At 48.3% G+C, this 17,511-nt stretch overlaps 1 long non-coding RNA gene across 1 annotated transcript; it reads left to right on the top strand.

The window, feature by feature from the left end:
* The first annotated feature begins 1,941 nt into the window (after positions 1 to 1,941).
* LOC136793167 (uncharacterized) lies at positions 1,942 to 15,452 on the top strand. The gene is made up of 2 exons (XR_010838061.1): positions 1,942 to 2,105; positions 15,164 to 15,452. It is a non-coding gene; the product is annotated as an uncharacterized lncRNA (long non-coding RNA).
* The last annotated feature ends 2,059 nt before the right edge of the window (positions 15,453 to 17,511 follow it).

Below are 17,511 nucleotides of genomic sequence, written 5' to 3'. Positions count from 1 at the left end.
GTGGGGGAAGAGGGCTGCAGGTACAAAATGAATAAGACCCAGAAAAACACAGTCTCCTCCCTTAAGGAAGCAGTGAGGGAAACAGATGTGCTCCCCACACAGTGAAAACACCCGGCAGTGACTGGAGGATGGGGATATGCACAAAGCCTGCCAGGGTGATCAAGGAAGGCTTCACAGAGGAGGTGGCATAAGCTCCGGCAACTATAGTTCAGTTGCTCCCTGTGACCCAAACGTAGTCACACACAAGCCACTGGCTCTGGCAGCTGGAAAGAGGCGCTGAGGAAAAGGAGGGCCATGCCCTCTGCAAATATCAAGTGCTGTGGCGTCATAAAATCATCATCATCATCATCATCATCATCATCATCATCTCCACCAGGATTCTGATGGCCCAGTGGGAGGCCCAGGGCCCTAAAGGGAGCCCCTGGTGAGGGGAGAACAGGCATAAAGGATGCCTGGGGCTGCTTCCCATACCTGCAGCTAACAGGGCCACTTCCAGGCGGCCTGGGGCATGTTGACACAGCTGGGGAAGAAAGACTTGTCTGCCTCATTAATCACTTCTGCACAGGAGCTCCAGAGGCCTGAGCTAGCTCTCCACGGGCTCCTGAGGGTGGAGGGGTGTGCCTGGCCTCAAGCTGGGAGCCAGGGGCAGGTCTGCAGAGGCCAGGATGGCATGGAGCAAGGCTGCCAGGCCCCAGGGACCCACCCAGGCCAGGGGATTTCCCAGCCAGGATGTTTGTCCGAAGAGCAGCAGCCTTCCTGCCCAGAGGTTAAAACTGCTTCCAGTCTGTTGCTGGTAACCCCCTAACAGGCAAGTCCCAGGAGAGGCTTTTTTTTTTTTTTTTTTCTGTCTCTTGTGGCCAAGCCAGTGTCAGCGGCTTACCATGCCATTCCTGACTTTCCCTAAACCCTGAACCCCGTGTGTGTGTGTGTGTGTGTGTGTGTGTGTGTGTGTGTGTGTGTTTGTCTCAGAGGATAATCTGAAGGCATCAAGGATCACTGCCTTTGCGAGAACAGAGAGAAGATCCATTCGAACCGGAAGGCTGTTTTAAGCTCTACGAGGGAGAGGATAGGGAACCTGTGGAATTATTTCTTCATCCGCTGTTCATTATCCATCCCACAAACATTTAGCAAACACCTACTATGTGCCTGGCACTGCTCTAGGAGCCCAGAAGACAGCCCAGAGCAGAGAGAAGGTCCTGCTTTTCGCAAGCTTACCTTCTAGAGAGAAGGGCAGAGAATAGGAAAAGTGTGTTCACCGGAGTCATCCGGAAGGCCAACGCCCCGAGCCCAGACACAGTTTTCAGAAGTACCTTCCCTGGGCATCTTCATCCTCTCTCCCTCACAGAGGGTCCCCACCCCAAGTCTGAACCTGGATCCCTGAGGCAGGACTGGCAGCTGGAAGACAGGAAGGCCTGTGTTGTCTGCTCCAAAGGGTGAAAGAAGGAGGGGTGGGCATCTCCCCTCCAGTTTAATCTTCAACCCTCTGGACTAGCAGGTGGCCCAGAGGTCCAGGATCTCTGCCCTCTCCCCACACCTCAGGGAGCAAAGGATGCGCGTGCCCTTGCGTGTCTCTCTCAGTCCTCACTCCTGCCTTAATTCACTCTTTCTCCTCCTTTCTTCCTTCTCCTCCAGCCCCTCCACATCCCCTGTTCTCTCTCCCCCTCCTGCCTCCCCTTCTTCCTGTCTTGCATTTTCCTGCCCAGGAATCAGACCCCAGACAGTACCTAGGAAGTCTGCGGTCTTGCCTAATAGAACCCTAATAGTCCTCGGGGAGGCGTGATAATGACATCCTCCTTAAATAAAAGGACTTAATGGAGATTTCCCAAATTTGAAAACCACATTTCCACTAGCAACCTATTCAGCCAGTGACTGCTCTGGAAAGGAACCCGTGAGAAGCTGCAGTAGGGAGGGGGCGAGATGGGAGGAGGGAAGGAGTCTGCGCACAGAACCTACTGCTCAGGGATCTTCCATGGCAGGACAAAGCACCTGGTATGAGGACCCAAATCCCAAAGGTGGGCCATCTCCAACCACCCCCACCACCCCCACTACTGGACCAGCCTAGAAAGAGCAGAAGCTCAGAATCTGGAAATCCTGCATGACCCTGGGTGAGTTACTTCTCCTCTCTGAGCCTCTGCTTCCTTAGCTGTGAGGTGGGAGATGTAACCATCATCTACCAGCATCACCCAGTGAGGGTGGGGCCCTCAGCACTCACCTGGTTCCTAGCGTAGCACAGAAGCCAAATCAACTGCATGTCGAGCTGTGACAAATACAGCTAGACTGGGGTCCTTCCTGTGAAAGAGCGGGCAAACCAGAGCTGGGCCATCCATTCGCCCTGGATTTAACAAAAGACCAGACTATCACAGGGGGAGGGGAGCAAAAATGGTTTTCTGATTGCCTCTGTCACTAGGGTACTAACTAACGGTAAGTGAGGTGAGGGATATGCAGTTAAGATCTTGGGGACTCTGGGATCTCTCGGTTTTTACTTCCAGTGATTATATAAGTCTTTGGTGGGGGGGCTCCTGTTGGTGCCTCTGAAAACGGAGATGCTAAAACTGAACCAAGGGCTCTGAAGCCCTCGTAATTCCCCCGCCCCACCGACCCCTCACCCTGAGGCAAAGAACGTGATGGGAAAGAGCAGGATGACAAAGGCGTGTTGAATGAATCAAGTCAGGAATCCTAGATCAGTTGTGAACCGAGCTCTACCACTGACTTGCTCTGTGATCTTGGGGATAGCTCTTCCCCTCTCTGGGCCTTCATTTCCCAAGGTGTCCAATCATGGGATTAGGTGATCTCTAAAAGCACTCCCATTCTTAAAATAATTTATATTGGAGGTAAAATTCTGGCTTGGGCCTCTCTGCAACGCATGGGATGTTTTGCGTTTGCAAATACTGCCACCTTGTGGCAGAAATACATAACTCCCAGCGGAGGCCTCAATTTGGCGCCCTTCTGGTCAAAGCTTGAACCCCACCCCACCCTCCTCCTGTCACAGAAACATATTCTTATCAGCGGGGACTCTGTTTCCAAAAATGTCTCTTACAGTTTGTAACATGGGACACTCGTTGTAAATATGATCCTGTCTTAGATAAGGAAAGGAATTACCATTATCCAAGCTCCTACTATGTGCCAGTTACTGTGGTAAATACTATGTTCTACAAACATCGTCTTGTTTGATCCTGAAAATAACGCTGTGAGGAAGATATAATTGGCTTTCATTTTACAGATGAGGAGACTGGGGCTCAGAGAGGTGAAGTGACTTGCCCAAAGTCACACAGTTAGAAAGAGATTACCCTGAAAGTCAAAGACCACGGGACTCCAAAGCTCAGGCAATGTGGGTAGCTAATTTTTCTCATATTTCAGGCTCCATATTCACAGGCCTCTTAAGATGGGGAGTCACTGAGTTGAAGGGGAGGAGGGAGCAAGGTATCTATGGAACAGCCCTGCCCTGCTCCAGGAATGGGAATAGATGAAACCTCACCCAAGGCTCTGGGCACATCAGAAGCTTCCAGAATGTTCCCTTAAGTGCCAAAGAAAACCTCCAGATCCTAACAAAGGCATGAACCCATGACTCAGAGGAGCCAATAACTCAAATCATGTGTCCACAACAGTTTGTCAATTTATTCTGTCACCACTAGTGGAAACCTCACCATCACCTCCCAGAGGCCGTGACAACCTGAGGTGGCAAATGAAGACAGAGACCCATCTGGTTCTCATATTCTCAGGAAAAGTGATTCCCTTCCTGACATTACTGCAACCTAGGAGCAAAATAAGCCCAGATCCAAAAATTTTATCCTCATAGGGTTGCTAATCAGTTACCTCCTCAAACACATTAGAACATCTTTCACAGGGGACTTCCCCGGTGGTCCAGTGGTTAAGAATCTGTCTTCCAATACAGAGGAGGACATGGGTTCAACCCCTGGTCCGGGAAAAAAGATCCCACATGCCCCGGGGCAACTAAGCCCATGTGCCTCCACTACTGAGCCCACATGCTCTGACGCACGCCGCAAAGAAGAGCCCGTGCACGCAAGGGAAAAAGCAAAGATCCTGCATGCTACAACACGGATCCCACGTGCCACAACTAAGACCGAGCAGCCAAATAAATAAATATTTTTTTTAAATCTTTCACAATCCCCACCAGACGTAACCAGCATAACAGCTGACACCTCTCAAGCAATGTGATTATCATCAGGAAAGATGGAAGGAGAGAGCTTCACGGCTGTGTTCCAACAAAACTTTATTCACAAATACAACAGGCCACATTTGGCCTAAAGGTTGTACTTTGTTGACCCCTGTTTTAAGTTATCTTTAAAAAAAAAAAACCCTCCAGATCCTTTTTTTAAAATTGCAATATTCACTTTATTGTAGTGGTCTGGAGCTAAACCTGAAATATCTCTGAGGTATGCCTATAATCAAAAATGTGGATGTACATGCACTCCCTAACTCTCCCCACTGAGAGGGCTGGGAACAGTGACACCCCAATAGCAATGAGCACCCCTAGCACCCAGATCATGGCTTCTATTTTTAATAAAATAAATAACCAACAAGGACCTACTTATAGCACAGGGAACTATACTCAATATCTTGTAATAATCTATAAGGGAATAGAATCTGAAAAGAATATTTTATATATATATATATATATAACTGAATCACTTTGCTGTACACCTAAAACTAACACAACATTGTAAACCAACTATACTTCAATTTTTTTAAAAAAGCTATATTTAGAATGACCTTTAACCCCAGTCTGGAGATATTTGTCTGTAATTGTCTCATCCAGTAATCTTATCTTATTCTTGTGGGCTTTTTGGCCCCTTGGGGTATAAAAACCCACCCATGAGCCATAGACATGTCCCAGATGGACCAAGCCACCGCCAATATCTCCCCTGGAGCCCGCTAACACCGGGATGGCATAAATACTATGGCTGTATGACTCTACTTCCAAAAGAAGACTGTAGAGACTTCCCTGGTGGTCCAGTCGTTAAGGCTCCGCGTTTCCACTGCCGGCATGCCACGTGGCATGGCCACAAAAAAAACAAAGAAGAAGACTAAAACTCAAAGATTAAACAATAGCAATAACAATAATAATAACATAAAGCATGCGGTGTAGTGACTGGACATAAAGTTAACGAGCAAAAGTCTCTGTCCAAAGGCAAATGAGAGGAGGAAGAGTACAGCCAAGGTCTTACTCCCATAACTCTCTGCCCCCAAGCTGGCCCCCTCTAGTTCACCCCAATCCCACATCAACAAGCCCCCCTTTAAACTAACGCCAACACTTTCCTATTTATTCACAGTAGAGCAGCATATCCAAATGCCCTTCATCTTAGACATCGTCACTGTCTGTTGAGCGTGATACAATGGTGATTTTCCTTAACAGCAGCCTTCATTCCAAGAGACCTGAACAGCACCTGCACACACAGACACAGTCCACACAGCTCAGCGCCAGTGGTCACGATGGGCGTAGGACAAGGGCCTGGGGTGGCCTATCCAGCGATCCCGGAACCTGTACACACCATACTGAGAGCTACCCACCTGCCCATGTGCTCCCACAATTTTCTGGATTCAACACAGCTTTACCCTGAAACCCACCACGATGTCCCTCATCCCCTGCCCTGCTCGATCACGGGGAGCTTGAAGAGTCGCTGACGCCGTGTGCAGGCCAGGAGAACACTTGACCTTCTCGCGGAACGGTTTCTCGGGGACAGCTTGCGTTTCCTGGTAAACTCCAGAGGAGAGAAGCCTGGTTAATTGGCAGGGTGGTGGCAGCACATCCGGCCCAGGGTGAGGCATCTGGTCCCACACACCCAGGTCAGAGCAGCTGTTATAACTGAGGGAGCAGAGACCCCCAGCTCCTTTCCCTGTGGGCCAGAAAGGGATCATCCCTAGGGCAGCCCCCCAGACAGAGCCTCGAACCAGCCCCACCTGCGGACCATCTAGGAGGGAACACTGAATGGCCAAGCAGCACAAAGCACTCATCACATAATGGGCTCCTCCATACCATTTGGGGAGACGCAGGGCCGAGCAAATCACAAGAAGCTGAGCTGAGGCAGAGGCAACTCTGGCCTCGAGAGGGTTAAAAACCCACTCTCTGTCCGTGGCTCCGTTCCAAAGGGTCTCCGTTAACACCAGAGGTCTCCTGATATCTCTCTCGCTTTAATAGATTTTTCCCATCGACGTCTCAGTTTATTGACTATCATTTCCTTTTCTGCAGGGGAGCTATTTTCTGGGTCACTGATCCAACCAACTTAAAAGGGGTTGCATTGATTAGGTTTTATTGGTGGTGACTTGCACGGAGACTGAGCCGACTTGCTCCTACCTGCTAAGGGCTCCTTTGTTTCCCCATCCCCACTGGTTCTGTTGACTTATGGGAGGAACAAAGTTGCAGCACTTAGTTGCTGGGCTTTAAGGAGTGATGGAGAACTTCTGGCTGCACTGCTTCAAGCTCCCGGCATGGGAGTGAAGGCCCTTAAACACACACACACACACACACACACACACACACACACACACACGGGAATTAACGTTAGCAGAGCTTGACTAAAGATAGAGGCAAATCCAGAAACTCCTTCATTTTGTGAGCGTTTACTGAGACCCCACCGTGTGGGATCATCGTAAAGAACGCCACCTTAGTAACACTGACAGGTTGCAACACCCTTTTTTTTTTTTTTTTTTTTTGTGGTACGCGGGCCTCTCAGGCTCCGGATGCGCATGCTCAGTGGCCATGGCTCACAGGCCCAGCCGCTCCGCGGCACGTGGGATCTTCCCGGACCGGGGCACAAACCCGTGTCCCCTGCATCAGCAGGCAGACTCCCAACCACTGCGCCACCAGGGAAGCCCTGACAGGTTGCAAAACCCTTTTGAATATATTATCTCGCTTCATGCTCTCATCTCTGAGAGATCAGTAGAATGCGTAGTATCCCTACTTCAAGGAGGAACCAGCAGCTTCTAAAAGAACCTGCCCTAAATCACACAATTAGCTAGTGGCCAGCTCAAAAATTGAAACCTTCCCTTGTCTGCCTCCAGAGTCTCCATCCTCCTGTGCTGAGAGCCCAAGGGGGTACCAAGAGGGAGAAGGCAAAATTAATATTTAATGTCAGTATATGATTATTTATGCCCATGCAGTGCATGGGCCACTAATCAACACAGAGGAGAGTGAGGCAAGAGCAGAGCTGGAAAGGCTCCCGCAGTTCCACACCCTCAATTTCCAGGTGAGAAAACATGAGTCCCAAGGATGTAAAATCACGTGCCCAATTCAGACAATGAATTCTTTCATTCACTCGTTTTCCATGCCAGGTGCTCGTATGTGTTCTCACTAGAGCTTCCGTGGCAAACAAGCACTTGAGCGCAGAGGAACAGCCGGTGCCTGTGGGAACACTCATCCATGGAGAGATAGCATCTGTCCAGGCAGCCTTTGATCCTTCTCTATCCTGGGTCACTGATCTAACCCTTTCCCCCACAAGCCTTCCCACCCCAGCCTGTGACCGCGTGCAGAGCAGCCCAGTTCCGGCCAGGCCCCCAGAGCACCAAGTCCCCCGACTTGGTCTTGCCCCACATCAGAATGCCCCTCCAGTCCCACCTTTCACCCTCATTTTGTGCTGTTTTAGACTCAGGTAGACCGTGTCTGAAAGGACAGCCGCTACTACCCAGAACCCTTCTGAAAGCCAAGTGCCGTGTGCAAAACAAGAATTGATTGACACGGGACTTCCCTGGTGGTCCAGTGGTTAAGACTATGTGCTTCCAGTGCAGGGAGGGAGCGCGGGTTTGATCCCTGGTTAGAGAACTAAGATCCCACATGCCACGCTGCGAGGCCAAAAAAAAAAAAAAAAAGAATTGACGGACACAATTCAACTCAGCGACTGAGGGGCGGGGAGTGTGCGTTTGACCAGCCATATACATGTCTGTGTGTTTGCATTTGAGACATGTGGACTTCGTTCAGTTCCCCACCCCCCCACTTGTGTGCCCATTCTTTCATTCATTCATTCAGGAAGCTTCTATTCACCCAGCATCTCCTCTGAGGCAAGCATTGCCCTGGCATCCGGTGATTCAGAGATGAACGAGACAGGGTCTCTACCCAGGAGTAACTTGTGGCCAATTGTGGGAGACAAACACATGTGCAAAGAATTACAGCTATGTGTGGTAAGTAGCAGAGTCGAGATATTTGCAAGGGAGAGGAGACAGAAAAGCATCTCATAAAACACCACATCTGAGCTGAGTTAAGGAAAAATTAGGGTTCACCAAGTGGGCTGAGGGTGAAGGAGGATGTTCCAGGCAGTATAGAGAAACATGCAGGGGCATGGCATGCCCTTGGAACTAGAAAAGTCAAGTTCAAGGGAGGGAGAGGGAGTCAAGCAGGAGTGGAGTTCAGTAGGCATGGTCTGCTGCTGAAGGCAGGGACCAGGGGACTTTGGTCCGGAGGAGTCCAAAAGGGTGATGTTGGTGGAAGGACAGGAATGTTCTTTCTCAAATCTGGTCAACGACATCAGCTCTTTTTCACCAAAAGGCCCCAAAGACCAATGCTTTTGGTACAAATGTGAAATTCCTTCCAACGGACAGAACTTCTCTTCCAGCTCTAGCTGGAATCACCATGTTTCAATCTTCTCCATCCCTCCCTCTCTCCTTCAGGCTCCTGTAATGCAAAATCTGTGTTTTGCTCCCTGTGAATGAGAGAATTTAATCATCTGAATTAAATAAATTAAATCAATTTCTTCCCCTAGGCAGGAAGCTCAGCGCCTTTCAGAGAGAATTCCAGCAAACCCTCCAGAAACAAATAGAGGGCCTGAGATCCACCCACATGAACAACGGCTAAAAGGGTCAGCCAGTTACCAGAAGCCATTTTCTCTGCATAAATCTGCAGCATTACAAAATCTGTGCATTATAAAAAACACATAAAGACTATCCACAGGGGAAATAGCAGTGGTATGGACCAAGCACCCACACCAGGGAGATGAGACCCAGAACCTCCACATGTGGGACACGCTAAGTATGTGTATACACACCCCTGCCCAGGTCCCACGTCCAAACTCCAAAGGGAGAGGAAAGCTTCTGGGGCCCATTTTTAAGTGGTGCTCAGACACACGTCTCACATACTCACACTCACAATCACACCCACCCACACTTGCACACACACTACACACTCTCACATACATACTCACACATTTTCTGTGCACCAGGGAATCAAGACTAGCACCTTATATGTTAAGGTGAAAGGTGCGTATGGACTGGTGAAGTTCCGGTCTCATCAGTAGTGTCCTTCTCTGCCCCAGCAGAGCAGTAAGGCTTGGGTGACATCAGCAATGCCTTCCTGTTCCCACAACTAGACTTAATGAAATTTCGTTGTTTATCCCAAGATGCTTTTGGAGCTATTTTCTGTACAGTTTATTGGAGTAGAACAACTGCCCAGAAACGTGCCCAGGTCAGAAGTATAGGTTCGATGCCTTTTCACAAAGATCTTTCTCAGATCAGGAGGCAGAACATTTCCTGAACCCCAGAGGCCCCTATGTGCCTCCTGCCCAGGGTAACCCCTCTCCTGGCTTCTAACAGCACAGATTAGCTTTGCTTGCCTTTGAACTTTATGTAAAAGGAATCAGAAGTTCACTTCGATGCCCCCTAATGGCATCCACATCAAGAAATTCATCACACTGACGCCATAGCACAAAAGAAGCCTAGGAAACAGGAGTGTAGAGTAACGTTTGTCACTGTGTTTAGACTAAGGTTGACCAAAGGGCTTTGAAGGGTAAAAATGCACTCCATGGTTGCCAGGCGTTCTCTGATTCAGCAGGCAAAACTAGCCACCCAGACTGAAGCCAGACTTCTTGCTGCAAGTAGCGGGCCCTGGAAAAGGGGATGTAGATACCACCAGACTCTTCCCTCCTTGAGCATTTTTCTAAGTGGGTTGAAACCACCACCCTGAATGCGGACTCAGGAGATCTGGGTCGGAGTCCCAGCTCTGCCACTAACTCCGCAGTGACCCTGGGAAGCCACTTTGCCTCTCCACATCTCTGCTTTCTTGCCGTACAGTGGGGGTAAGAACGGGAATAGCTAAACTTTCGTGAGCACTTGCTATGTGCCAATGCCCGCTCCAGCTCACTCACTGCTCGAATCCAGGGCTCAGTAAACTACTGCCTGTGAGCCAAATCCACCCCCGCTCCCCGCACCTGTTTGTGTCCCGCCTGCAAGCTAAGAATCATTCTCACATTTTTTAATGGTTTGGAAAAAAAAGCGAAAGAATGATATTTTGTGACACATGAAAATCATATGATACTTCAAGTGTCCATAAATAAAGTTTCATTTGAACACAGCCATGCACATTCATTTATATCTATGACTGCTTCTGGAGTAGCTGTGACCAAGACTTTATGGGCTACAAAGCTGAAAGTATTTACTATCTGCCTTTTTACATAAAAAGTCTTCCGAGGGAATTCCCTGGTGGTCTAGTGGTTAGGACTCGGTGCTTTCACTGCCGGGGACAAGGTTCAATCCCTGGTCGGGGAACTAAAATCCTGCAAGCCACATGGCCCGGACAAAAAGAAAAACAAATGAAAAATGTTTGCTGAGCCCTGCTCCGCACCCTCACCTTGGACCCTCTTTTTATCATCCATGTAACAGATAAGGAAGCTGAGATCCAAAGAGGTTAAGAAACCTGCCGGGGGTGGGGGGGCAGTCTCAGCTGGGAGTGGGAGGTCTGGGCTAAGTGCAGATGGGCTGGCCCCATTCTACCCACCCCGGGGATCTGCCCACCATGTGAGGTCCTCTCAGGCAGTGGGCATGATGGTGTCATTTGGCAAACAGCAGAGACGGATAGAAACATAAGACAGGTGCCTCCCTGACCCCCTGGCAGGCATCGGTGACTGATTCTACACTCACCCCTCAGATCAAAATGCCCCAACACCCCACACATCCCACATCCTGCCCAAAGACCTCCTGATTAATTAACTAGTGATTTTCTACAAACTTCTACCTCAGAGGCAGAGGGTTACGTTAACCATACTCTCCATTCATGACCTGTTTTCATAATTAGTCTTTTCAGGACCCTATTCTTGGTTTCATTCATACATACATTCATTCATTCATTCTCTTTTATCCCCATTGCCTATGTCCAAACGATAGTGGCTATCCTTCTGTTGCTGAGTTCTTGCAGGATGGGCAGTGTTGTTTCACATGCATGCAGGGTTTTATTTACATAAATGGTATTGTGTCATATCTCCATGTTTCCTACCTTTTTCCCTGGGCAACATTTTTTGCTCGGTACTCCCCTGTTGGGGACATGTATACAGCAAAGTATGTGTGCTTAAGCCTAAAACTCAGTTTTTTATCTATGAATACAACCTGTGTAATCACCACCTAGATCAAAAGATAACACATTTCCAGTACCTTAGAAAGCTTCCCCTGTGCCTCTTCCCAGTTCATAAACTCTTCCCCTCCCCTTCTGCTGCCAGGGGTAACCACTACTCCAGCTTCTGTCACCACCCAGTTAGTTAGCTTGTTCTTGAACTTCATCTAAATTGAATCATACGGTGGGGCCTCTTTCACGTCTTTCATGTCTTGCTTCTTTTGCTCAACTTGTCTGGGAGATCCCTCCACGTGATGTGGGTAGCAATCGTGTGTTCTTCTTTACTCCTAAGTTTTCAAGATCTAGCCACGTGGTTCTGGGCGCATGCAGTCTGTTGCCTCTTGCTGTGGCACATCCAGCCCTTTTTACCTTTCCACTGTCCCAACAGAGGACACACAGGGTGCCTCGGGGATCATCCTCACCCATGTCCCCTTACGGAGCTGCGTGAACATTTCGCTGGAATGAATACCTAGGAGCAAAATTGCTGGCACAGGGTCTGGGCAGGCTGAAACTGACAAGTTCTACCAAAGCTGAAGGAGCCAGGAGAAGCAAGAGCTGCTCTGGTGATCCTCCCCTGACCCCATTCACCCCTCCCCCATTCCTCTCCAGGAAAAGCTTTCAGCCCCTCCTCCGTGTCTTCTTGCAGGACCCAGTTTAGCATCTCGCTTCCTGAGCATCGCTGCCTCCGCGGCAGCCTGCACCATCCTGCTACATTATAACAAGACGCTAATCAATGAACTGCTAACTCTATTGCAATAAAGAAGCGAGCCCAACCTTATATAATTCTTTTTAATTGTTTTCTCACATTACAAGGGTTTTTTTTTTTTTTTGCTAAACTTATTCTGCCATAAGTTATGTCGTTTAATTTCTCAAAGTGCTAATAATTTAATTGCTTCCTTCCTGCGCACAAAGTGCTTATACGGTCCTCCCTCCCCGGCACGGAGATTATAAAACGGAGTTGGCAGGAATACTTAAGAGGGGAGTCTTTTTGCTGGTAGGATTTGATGAGAAGCAGCTTTCTCAGAAGTCAGTGTGTGGCTCTGGGAACCTGGCTGCAGACGGGGCCCAGCCAAGCCCGCTGGCTAGCTAGCTCCGGGGAGTTTATGACAATCCCAAGGGAGGGGAGAAGGGGAAGGAGCTGAGATTAGAGGGGCGGCGTGAGGTGGGGCAGCACTGAACGCAGAGTGTGTCCCTGTCCCGGAAGGCTGTCAAGGAAGCTGGGATCCATCTACAGCAGGAGGGATTTCGATCAGACTCAGGGATGGTCCTGACAATCAGGACCCTTGAGATGCTGGCTGGACCCAGGGCAGGGCGCCGAGGTGACATCTGATAACAAGAACTAGCACTTATTGAATCCTTAAGGACAGCCTGACACTGTGCTCCCCTATATCGACGCATTTTATCATCACACCAGCTCGCTGGAGAGGGTAGTCTTGTTGCCGCTGATTTACTGATGAGGAAACCAAGGGAAAGAGAGATTCACTTGCTCAAGTCCTATAACTTATTGGTAGCAGAGAAAATGAGTAAGGCTCCCTGGCCTGTGCTTTCATCTGCCCTGCAGTAACGCCTCTGCTATCTGCCTGGGTTGGATGGCATCGCATCTTATGTGGCAAGAAGTGGGGGGTATAGGCCTTGGGACAGGATCACAGATGAGCTACTCTTGAGGGTCCTTCCCTCCTTCCGTCCAAGGTCTGATCAGTCAGAACTGCTTTAACACCCCTCCCCCTCCACAAGCCCCCTCTAAGAAACTCTAAGGTTGTGCCCAAGACAGCTGGCACATTCCTTGGGAAATGTCTTTCTGGGGTCTGGGGAGCTGGATAAAATAGAGAAAACAATCCAATTTATTGGGTCCAATTTCCATCAGAAATCTTTTTCATCCTCTCCCCTAACCCCAACTTCAGTTCAATCTTAGCAAGCATTTACCAAAATAAACTTTGCACCAAAAAAAAAAAAAAAAAAAAAAAAAAAACATGTTCTTGGGGGTCCAGAGGCTCAGAAATGAGTCAGGCCCCTGCCCCTGTCCTGAGGAGCCCACCGTCTAGTAATGGCATTATGGGGCGGGGCATGGAGAGGACCTATGTGTCCTCAAATGTTTTTATGCAAAAGTCAGAAGACTCCCTTTCACCAGAGGGAGACTAGGGGTGAAGGTCAGTCCTGGAGTTCTGATTTCTTCAAGTCAGTCTCTAATGCCATTTCCTCCATGAAATCTTTCCTGCCACATTTGTTCCCCCAGGGAGCCCATTACTCTCCTTCAACTTTCTCAACTCAGGTTGCAGAGAACTCCTTTTTATTACTGGAGTAGAGTTGATTTACAATGTTGTGTTAGTTTCAGGTGTACAGCACAGTGATTCAGTTATACATATACATATATCTGTTCTTTTTCAGATTCTTTTCGCATATACAGACTATTGAGTAGAGTTCCCTGTGCTATACAGTAGGTCCTTATTGATTATTTTATATAAAGTAGTGTGTACAATGTTCATTGCAGCACTATTTACAATAGCCAGGACATGGAAGCAACCTAAATGTCCATCGACAGATGAATGGATAAAGACGATGTGGCACATATACACAATGGAATATTACTCAGCCATAAAAAGGAACAAAATTGAGTTATTTGTAGTGAGGTGGATGGACCTACAGTCTGTCATGCAGAGTGAAGTAAGTAAAAAAAAAGAAAAACAAATACCATATGCTAACGCATATATATGGAATCTAAAAAAATGGTACTGATGAACTTAGTGACAGGGCAGGAATAAAGACTCAGACGTAGAGAATGGACTTGAGGACACGGCGGGGAAGGGGAAGCTGGGACGAAGTGAGAGAGTGGCATTGACATATATACACTACCAAATGTAAAATAGATAGCTAGTGGGAAGCAGCCATATAGCACAGGGAGATCAGCTCAGTGCTTTGTGACCACCTAGAGGGGTGGGATAGGGAGGGTGGGAGGGAGAGGCAAGAGGGAGGGGATATGGGGATATATGTATATGTATAGCTGATTCACTTTGTTATAAAGTAGAAACTAACACAACATTGTAAAGCAATTAAACTCCAATAAAGATGTAAAAAAAATTAAAATAAAATAAAATAGTGTGTATATGTTAATCCCAACCTCCCAATTTATCCCTCCTCCTCACCTTTCCCCTTTGGTAATCATAAATTTGTTTTCTAAGTCTGTGAGCCTGTTTCTGTTTTGTAAATAAGTTCATTTGTATAATTTTTTTAGATTCCACATATAAATGATATACGATATGTGTTTGTCTGACTTACTTCACTTAGTATGATAATCTCTAGGTCCATCCATGTTGCTGCAAATGGCATTATTTCATTCTTTTTTATGGCTGAGTAATATTCCATTATATATATATATATATATATATATATATATATATATATATATATATATATACACACACACACACACACCACATCTTCTTTATCCATTCATCTGTCGATGGACATTAAGGTTGCTTTCATACCTTGGCTATTGTAGATAGTGCTGCAATGAACATTGGGGTACATGTATCTTTTCAAATTATGTTTTTCTCTGAATATATGCCCAGGAGTGGGATTGCTGGATTATATGGTAACTCTATTTTTAGTCTTTAAGGAACCTCCATACTGTTCTCCATAGTGGCTGAACCAATTTACATTCTGCAGAGAATTTATTTATTCACAGACAAGGTAAGGTCTCTTTCATGATGCCAATTGTCCTTGACCGTGTATCAGAATCTTCCTTGGATTTGTCTTGGACACCCCCCTGCTACTGGATGAGAAGTTCCTTGAGGGCAGTCTGGGTGCCTCACTCCTTTTCTGTGCCCCTTTGATTCTCAGCCCAGGCCCTGGAACAGTCTGCTGTTGCTGAATGAAAGACACCTGCTTTGCACAGCCCCTGGAACTGAGTTTACAGCCAGAGGATGCCCTCCTGAGAGACATGGAAAGACCAGAACCTCTAGAGCAAAGCTTTGAAAACTATGGCCCATGGGCCAAGTTGGACCCACTGCCTGTTTTTGTAAGGCCTGTAAGCTCCAAAGGGTTCTTACCTTTTTCAATGATTAGAAAAAAAATCAAAAGAAAAATAATATTTTATGACATATGGAAAATATAAGAAATTTAAATTTTAGTGTAAGTTCGATGAATAACCTTATTGGGACATAGTCACACTCATTTGTTTAGGTGTTGTCTTTGGTTGCTTTTGTGCTGCAATGGAAGAACTGAGTAGTTGCAAGTGAGATGGTATGACTGACAAAGCCTACAATGTTTACTCTCTGGTCCTTTACAGAAAATGTCCACCAAGCCTTGCTCTAAAATGTAGACAGAAGACCTAATTCACCGATAGTAGCAGTCCACGTGGAAGGTGGGGCAGCCAAGGGAGGGGACCAAGTATCTCTGGGAAAGTCAGGGACAGAGGCAGCCCACGACCCATCTTTCCAGCCGGAACCCCGCCCAGGGGGCTGAGAAGGACCTTTGGAGGTGTATCTTCCCCGAGTCAGGAGAGCCAGGAAGTGGAACTGAGAGGTGACAAAGAGGCAGGGGCTTTGGGGTTTGCTTCCATGTGGCATGGCCATCTGGCTCCAGTTCCCTGCTGCCTCCCAGACCCCTCCAGGGTGTGGGAAGGGGACACCCGCACAAGGAGAAGAGGGGCTCCCAATACATCATGCTCTCACCTTCCTGAAGGCTGACTGATTCAGAACGAGTTGGAGAAGCAGGTTTGAGAATCCTCAGGGGGGAACCCTGCCCATCACCGTGGACTCTGGACTTGAGCCCACGGGGTGAGAAGTGGCAGCTTCTCCCATGGCACGTCTCAGCCACGGCGCCACTGGGGTCGTGCCTGACCCGCCCTCCACCACCTATGAAGAAGGGGTTCAGCCAGCGTGTTTTGTGCTCCCACCTTCCTTCTGCATCCACATGGAGGAGGCCAGGCAGCCTGAGACACTTGGGAAACTTGCCTTGAAGAACAACCAAGAATCAGAGAGATGAGCAGAAGACCTTGTGCTTGGGTGGCATTTCCTGGGGACCAAGGGGGGAAGGGTCACTGTCGGGGTCAACCCCAGGAGACCACCTTGAACAGAACTGACAGCAACTCTTTTGAAAGCTCACACCTGCAGTGCTGGCCCCGCCCCTCCCCATTTGTTCATTCATTCATTCAACACATATTCATGGGGTCCTTCTGTGGGTTGAGCTCACCCTCTCTGGTAGAGGAGATTCTCTGCTACGGGGAGAATGTTATAAGTAAAATACAAATAGTTAACATTTATTGAGAACTTACTTGGTACGAGGGACTATTCTAAGCCTGTGTAAAATCACTTAACGCTCTCAAAAACACTGTGCGGAAAAGAGGTACTGTCATTATCCCCTTATTATAGATGGGAACACACAAGCTCAGTGAGGAGGGGGGACTTGCCTGAGGTTACCCAGCTGGGAAGGGGCAGAGCCAGCCTATGAATCCAGTCTTGTCTGATTTCAGAAGCCAAAGTCCTAACCACAGCTTGAACTTGGGTGTTCCAAGGAGAGAGAGACACGTGCTCACTGGGAGGATCAGGGGAGGCTTCTCGGAGGAGGCGGCATTGGAGCCAGCATCAAAGGGGGTAGGATTCAGGCATGGGTCTGGGGAGAGGGTACTCTAGGCTTCGGGGATATCAGGACCAGCAGCAGGAGGCTGGTAAGCATGAGGCTAAATTAGAAGATTCTAGGGGGGTGTGAAAGGGATTGTGGAAAGTGGGAAAACTAAAAACTCCTGAGGTATTTGCCTTGGAATTTTCTCTTTGGAATCTTGGCTCTGCGGTCCCAGGCCTGATGTCCACAGCAGGCCGTCCACAGAGCTGAGTGAGAAATTCTAAGCCAGTGTGAGAGAAAGAGAGGTTCCACTTCGCCCTGACCTTGTCCAGACCTGCACACAGCAGTGGCCTTGAACTTGTTTCCCAGGGCTCAGGTTTGGTCTGGCCGGCAGGGATTCCCCTGAAGGGAGCCTGGGCTTGTTCCCCCCGCTGAGATTCCAGATCCTGCCTGTGAATTTTCCATGGGACCGTCACCCCGGTACCGTGGGGAGGAAGAAAGGGGGAACTGGTTTCTTTTGCAAGCATGCAGCTTGTGGCTTCTCCTTACCAGGCTGGACCCACTGTCCCCTTCTGGGATAGAGTAGGGAAAATTTTACCTTGGGGAGCCTGGGAGACCAAACTGGG

This window comes from Kogia breviceps, chromosome 19, assembly GCF_026419965.1.
Source record: "Kogia breviceps isolate mKogBre1 chromosome 19, mKogBre1 haplotype 1, whole genome shotgun sequence".
NCBI classification, from domain to species: domain Eukaryota; kingdom Metazoa; phylum Chordata; class Mammalia; order Artiodactyla; family Physeteridae; genus Kogia; species Kogia breviceps.
Note: the sequence above shows the minus strand (reverse complement) of the source record. Positions and strands in the feature narration are given on the sequence as shown.